Raw genomic sequence first — 7,986 nt, 5'->3', positions numbered from 1 at the left:
CTGCATTAGCAGGCAGATTCTCAACCACTGCGCCACCAAGGAAGCCTGAAACCTGGTTGTTTGGCCTTTAATATGCCTGCTCTGTTATTCAGCCCTGGAAAAATATATATGTGAGTATCATAATCAAGCACTACTGATTGTGTCATTTATTTATGCATAATATTTTGTGAAATGTTCCATTTGTAGCCATACAGAAATATAGGATATTAGATTTAAATGGTATAATACTTTGCTGATAGACCTCCTTTTGGAAGAATTCGAATACATTAAAAAAATAGATTGTTATCATCTGGCTCTAGTTTTAACTGTAATAAAAGTTATGCAATTTCCAATGGTAAATCCCTTTCAAGTCTTCCCCATCTCTTGTACTCCTTTTACTTGCCGTGTTCAGGTACATGCATCTCTGCCATGGCCATCCATTGGGTATTACCCCAACTGGAGCATTTCACAAGCATCCTTTCAAATGTTCTCCTTTTTCATCCAACAGCTATCACTAGCTGCTTAATGTGACTTCTGCCCTCAGACAATACTGCTGATTCTATCTTTCTAGACTTGCTCTTTACTTTTCACTTCTGAGTCTTTAATCCTGTCTGCAGTTAAACTCTTTTTACAGTGAACAACAATTGACATTTTCTTAGCGATTCTGAGGGAAGCCCTACTGATACCATTAAATATTAAGTTGGCAGCTTGTATCCTTGGGGAATAGTCCTTTTGGTGTTCTAACAGCTCATCTAGCTTATCTGAAGGATTTTTTTTTTTATAAATTTATTTATTTATTTATTTATTTATTTTTGGCTGTGTTGGGTCTTAGTTTCTGTGCGAGGGCTTTCTCTAGTTGCGGCAAGCGGGGGCCACTCTTCATCGCGGTGCGCGGGCCTCTCACTATCGCGGCCTCTCTTGTTGCGGAGCACAGGCTCCAGACGCGCAAGCTCAGTAGTTGTGGCTCACGGGCCCAGTTGCTCCGCGGCATGTGGGATCTTCCCAGACCAGGGCTCGAACCCGTGTCCCCTGCATTGGCAGGCGGATTCTCAACCACTGCGCCACCAGGGAAGCCCCCAAGGAGGTTGTTTTGTCTTCCCTTTTTCCTGCTTCTCACTTTCTCTAGAGATCCCCTGGGGCACATTTTTACTGACATTGCCTTCTACACTCCTTTCTAGAGCCCATTCAATTTTAAAAATCTAAATCTGGGACTTGAGAACTATTTTTGGTGGGTACTGTCTCCTCTCACCTTCAAACTAAAACGTCTGGACTTGTGTGATTATTATCATCTCTCCAGCGATATTACCAGTTTCTCCCTCCCCCCTGACCCCCACCCCCGCTGTAGCCAGATCCAACCCCTTTTCAACCAATAACTGCCCTACTCCTACAGGGCCAATACAGTTTCTGCTAATGAAGGGGCTTGTTCCATGTGCTTCCTCAAGATGTTCTAGTACTAGTTACAAGCTCCTTCCAGAGTTAGGACTAGGCTGAGACGAGGCAATTCAGTCTATGTTAAACGGCATTCAGACCTTCCTCCATGAAGCGATAAATAGGGAAAACTAAAAGCAAAGGCACTTCTGAACTAATCCCAGTGGCAAGCGCAGCCTCTCAAATTTTCCACTGAATATCCCCCAAATGAGAGGTACTTGAGCAAAGCCCCTAACATTCCCATCCCTAACCTGCCACCCAGGTGGCAGCATAAGTTCCCCACCACAAGCCCAGATTTTTTTTTTTGTCTTCTCAAGTTTTGCCATTAAGTCATAGTATCATTGTTGATTTAATATAAAAATAATAGTTAAATTACTTGACACCAGGTAAAATTAAAGGATGGGCCTTGTTTACATTATGACTTAAAGAGAATTTATGAAATCTTAAAGAGAATTTATGAAGTTCTGAGGGGCGAGAAAACTCTTTCCTTCTGGAAAGAAATGACATTTTGTTGAACTGGTTAGTTAGAAACTATCTTTTTGTGGGTTAACAGAAACAGAAGGATAATCAGTAATTGTTATTGGAATGTTTGCCATGTAGGAAAAAATCTTGTTTTTACGGGTCATTATGTCTAACTCTTCAGAATTCTGGGAAAGATCTATGATTCCATGAACAAAAAGAATGAAACTCAGAAATGTGCAACCCTGGCATAATGCAGGAAGCAGTGAAGTATAACATAATACAAAAAATACAAAACGGACAAGAAAAGCAGAGTTTCCTTTGTTTTGTTTTGTTTTGTTTTGTTACAAGAGTTTTAGTACTCACTAGCTGTAGCCTTAAAATGGAACAGTCTGTTACTAGGTCGCTACCCATGAACAGTCACAAATTGTACACAATTAGTAACTCCCCACGCCAGGCTCTAGAATTAGGAGTCATTTTCAGCCAGTGTATTTTATTAACTCACTATGGTTTCTAATAAATTAGTCAGTCCTCTTGCATTAATGATGATTACAACAGTGTTTTGCTAATGACTCCATCATGGTCTCAAAGATTTTTATTGCAGGAGGTCAAATTGATTTAAATAGAGTCACTGTTCTAAACAACCATGCTAGAAATGTCATAGGGAGAGGCCAGCTGGGCTGCTCAGGCTGGCCTCAGGATGACATTGCCTCAGTCAAGTCACAGTTTCCAGGGCTCATTCCTTGGTTTTACAAGTCCAGAAGCTTTATTTTGTCAAGGTGTCCAGAGTTGATCATACTCAAGGGATGAAGCTTGTGCTAACCCAATGCACAAAGAGGCAGTGCATAAACTAGAATACCAATTTGTTCATTTATAATGACAAGGTTAACTATCAAAGGGCCTAGAAATCCAGGATACGTGACTACCTTCTTTTCCCTTTAGGAAAGTCTACATGGGAAGCCCTTTATTACCTTTTCAGTTCAACAAACATTTATTAAATACCTAAGGTACAGGTCATTTTGATCCCAAAGATGTTTTGCATATATAAACACTTTAATTAGAGTTATGGCAGCATTAAATTGTTATAGAGACATTATTTTCCAGAGCAAACTGCATTAAGTCAATTTATGCCTTGATCAATTTTCTCAAGTTTTCTCTTCTGATTGGCAGGTTCAGTCTTTTAGAAGAGGCTAATATCTGTCTGCATGATGGAATTAGCAACAAAGTTTACCCAATAGCCACATTCACAAATCCGCCTTCTAAATATGGTTCTTAACAAAGACTTCAAAGGAATCTGATAACCTGCTGAACAGGTATGCAAACAACTGTGTATAATGCACATGTGTGTTTTACTACTACATTCTCATAGCAAAGAGTGACCTAAAAACTTGGAGGCTTCCAGAGCCAACCTGGCATCTAGGCCACCAATACCACCCACTACTCAATATCAGGGCATTTCTAGGGCAAATTCTTCTTGAAAACTTTATAGCCAGTTTAACCTAACATGCTCCATTCCCCGATATCCTTATTACAGGCCCAACTATACCTTACCCTGATCATCTAGGTTTGCCCATGCTTTCCTTTCTGCCAAAACTTTCCAGTTTACCTTCTGGAATTCCAATCAGAGTAGAAAGGGAGAACCAGACCATTACTCCTCCATCCTCCTGAAGAACTTCTGTTCTCTGAGACCCAAGAGAAACTATACTCCCCTCTCTCTCTCCTGTTGCTGTCATTTAGCAAACTTCCAGTCAACCCCCCACCTCACCCCCTTACACGTAGACTGTTCACTGTTCGTCTCTCCACCCCAAGAAGTCCATGGTCCTCCATGATGTCAGTGTCTACATGAATTATCTTTTCAACATCTTAGCCTCTTCATCTTCAGTGACCTTCACTTCTACTCCACTTCAACCCACCTTTCCCGTGGTCAGATCCTAGGTGCTATCACTACCTGCAACTGCTTCACATCTAAACAATGCATTCCAGTATTCTACAGCCTGGACATACAACATTCTCTGATTCTTTTTCCATCACTCAGTTGTTCCCTGCCCATGCTCGCATAGAACCTCCAAACTGTTGACCCTTCCACTTTCTCCCTCCCTGCTAGCCCTCTTCTCTCTTCATTTCTTTCCCTATCCATTTGAGGTCTCGTGGTACATCTCCTGTCTTTATCCTCACATGCCTTGTTCTATTGTCCTTCAATCCGAAACCCCAACAACCCTGGATCAATCCAGGTGTCTGATTTTTCTGTGCATATCTGGGTTGCTACATTTTACTGTAGAAAACCACAAAACTCTGCACATTAATGGTGCTACAAATTCATGGTCTCCATCTTCAATCAGGCATTCGGTACTGCCTGGCAAACCTAGTTAATGCTCTTGTTTTCCAAAGTGGTCCAAGCCTTCTCACTGTCTGCTGTCTCTGACTTTGGCATCTTCTCCTTCCTTCACCTCCCTTATGTTTTCTGTCACAGAGGAAAAGGAAGCATCAGATGGGGAACTCTCCTCCACTTCCCACTGCTAAGCTGACAAATTGATGTGCAGCCACACACATCCTTTTCTTTTTCCTTCAGTCACAGTGCAATAAATATCCTTCATCTTACTCAAGGCTAGTCCCTCTGGTGGTGCTATGTGTGCTTCCCCTTTTGACATTGGAGGGACTGTGTTCCATCTATTTCCCCTTTCTTCTGTGCCTTCAACATTTACCTCTCTACTGTTTTTTACTATCAGTGTTTAAACACATCCAAGTCTCCAGCTACTATTCTTTCTTCCCCCTCTGGCTGGAAGGAACTTTTTAAAAGTTTTGAGTTCTGAGTTATTTAGTTCTTTCACTTGTCAGGACTTGTATGCTTGTCTATAATACATTTTCTAGTGTTTTAGACAGACTTGTCTTAAGTGCTGCAAACTTGCTCACCTGGAAAATTATTATGACTCTTAGAACTCATATATTATATAAGTTCTTATTGTTGAATGTTGTTTTCTTCTTTAAACTTTTAAATTATGAAATACAGAAAAAGCACAAAACATAAATGTATAGTTTAATGAATAATTATAAGACAAACACTCATTGACCCACCATGCTGATCAAGGAAATACACCCAACCCATGGGTCCCTTCTGGATCATTACCTTCTCACCCCTCTGTAGGTGACCACCTTTCTGAATTTTATGGTAATAATTTCCAAGCTTTTCTTTATGAGTTTAACTCTTTCTTTGCCTGTCAAGGCCTGCTCTTCTCTCTTCTCCACCCTGCTCTGTATACCAGGAAGCTAACTTGTATGAACTGTATCAACAGGCTTCTTTTCCTTTCTGGCTTTCAGTTACATTTAGTCAATGGGGAGGTCAGAGGGAGAAGAAAGAGACAAGATATTTCCCTCCTCTGGCTGCTCTGCTACGGCATCTCTCCAAGGGATATGTGTGTGTGTGTCTCTCTGTGTGTGTGTGTGTGTATATAAAACACTGTTTTATATATATATATATATATATATATATGAGAGAGAGAGATTTATTTTAAGGAATTGGATCATGTAATTGTGGATGCTTGGTAAATCCAAAATCTGCAAGTTAGGCCAGCAGGCTGGAGACCTGAGGAAGAGTACAGATCAAGTCTAAAGGCAGTCTGCCAGCAGACTTCCTTCTTAATTGGGGAAGTCAGTCTTTGTTCTATTAAGGCCTTCAACTCATTGGATGAGGCCCACCAATATTATGGAGGGTAATCTGTTTCACTTGAAACCCACTGATTTAAGTGTTAATTTCATATTTAGAAAAAAAAAACTCTTAATCTGTTAAGATTAAGAAAGAGTTTAACCAAATATCTGGGCACCGTGGCCCAACCAAGTTGACAAATAAAATTAACTATCACACCCACCAAAGGCCACAGTTCCTGTGAGGCTTACCTCTTCATGCAACTCTCTCCTTCTGGGTTCCCTCTGCTTACCCCTTCATGCCTAGGGATCATTATGGCTCCTGCTGTTATGAGCCCTAGGACACTGCACTGTTTCCTATAGCTTCTCTTAAACCCTTCCCACACCTTTTATTAAACAATCCTGAATTACCTGGCTTGAGTATACCAAAACACTACCCAAGTGTGCAATCTTAGAGAATGTAGTTGCCTGCTTTTGAACTTAATATAAGTAGAGTCATGGTGTATGTATTCTGTTGTGTCATGCTTCCCTTGTCAGTGTTATTTACAGAAGTTTCATCCATACTGTTATATGCAACAACAGGTCATTCATTTTCATTGCTGTATATAATTCTGGTACATGAAGGTACCATGGCTCATATGTTGATTCTAGTATTGATGAATATGTGTGTTGATTCCAGTTTCTGGCTATCATAAATAATACTTATGAACATTTTTGTACATGCACCTATGTGCACTATTTTTTATACAGCATATACATAGGACTGAAATTACTACATTATAAAATATGCATACATTTAATTTTATGAGATAATGCCAGACAATTTTCCAAAGTGGTAGCTCCAATTTACACTGTACTACATAAGTGAGTCTGTTACTCTATTTATTCACCAAAGTAACCATCTTGTTATTTTCAGACCTTTGAATTTTTGCCAGTTCTAGTGGGAAGTCATTGTGATTTTAACTGGCATTTCCCTGACAAATAATAAGGTTGATTTTATTGGCCATTTGGATTTATTCTTTTATGATATATCTGTTGAAGTCTTTTGTCCATTTTTACGTTGGGTGGTCTTTTCCCCTTGATCTGAATTTCTGTATTCTAGATTATAGTCCTTTGTTGGCTATATCTGTTATAAATGTGTCTTCTCATTCTTATATCTTCTCACTTTCTTCATTTTTCTGAAGTTCTTCAACTTAATGAAGTCCATTTTATCAGTATTTCCTTTTTAGTTAGGACTTTTTCTGTCTTTTTTAAGAAACTTCTCCCTAACCTGAGATCATAATTTTCTTTTCTGTATTATTTCAAAAGTTTTATATTTCACCTTTCACAGGTAGGTCTTTAATCTACCTTGGAAATGACTTTTGTATATGATGCAAAGTGTATGTACAATTTTCTTTTCCTCCATATGAATATCCAATTGTTCAAACATCATGTATTGAAAGAGTATCCTTTCCCTATTGCTCTGCAGTGCCACATATTTCCTATGTTGAGTCTATAAATGCATGGGTCTGTGCTTTACATTGGTCTTTTGGCTATCCTGCCAATACCATGCTGCCTTGATTATCATAGTGTTAGGATAGCTCTTCCATCCAATTCTGCTTTTTCAAGTGTCCCTTGCTGTTTTGACCTTTTGCAATCCTATCTAATCTTTAGAATCAGATTGTCAAGTTCCATGAAAAAAATCAGTTGAGATTTTAATTGGGATTGCATTAAGTCTGTAAGTCAATTTGAGATTTAGTCTTCCAATTTATGACAATAGTATATCTATCCATTTATGTAGGTCTTCTTTAACGTTTTTCAATTAGTTTTATAATTTTCTCCATGGAGGTATTACATGACTCTTTAAAGTTTATTCCTAGATACTTGATATCTTATACATTATTATAAAGGGAAACTTTTCCCAGTTTCATCTTTTACCTGTTTGTTGTTGGTATATAAAAATACAGTTGATTTTTTTATATTGATTTTTGCCTTCAGGAACTTTTGCTAAATCCCATTATTAATTCTAATAATTAAGCCAAACTTATTCAAAGAGTTGTTTACATATAAGTCTCTCTTGCTCATACGCTACTCATTTCTCAACTCACTAGTCTAGTTTTCATCCCCACCATTCCAGTCAAACTGCTCTTTCCAAGGTCGCCAATGGCCTCCATATTGCCCAATCCAGAAGACTCTCCTCAGGTTTCTCAAGACCTTGCAGATGTTTTCTGCCTTCTTGAAATGCCATCTTTTTTCCTTCTATTACAAAGCACTCTCCTTGTTTTTTCCTACCTCTCTGTGGTCACTCTCAGGGTTACCTTGTTCTGCCAATCTTTTACATACTGCCATTTCTTAGGGTTCTGTCCTAGACTTTCTTTCTTCTCATGCTATACACTTTTCCTCCTGGAGCCCTTTCATCTGTTCTCATGGCTTCTACAATTGTCTATACATTGATGATTCTCAAGTTTCAAACTCTCAGACCCCATATTTCTCTCCTGAGCA

The sequence above is a fragment of the Balaenoptera acutorostrata genome, chromosome 2 (genome assembly GCF_949987535.1).
Source record: "Balaenoptera acutorostrata chromosome 2, mBalAcu1.1, whole genome shotgun sequence".
Classification (NCBI taxonomy): Eukaryota; Metazoa; Chordata; class Mammalia; order Artiodactyla; family Balaenopteridae; genus Balaenoptera; species Balaenoptera acutorostrata.
Note: the sequence above shows the minus strand (reverse complement) of the source record.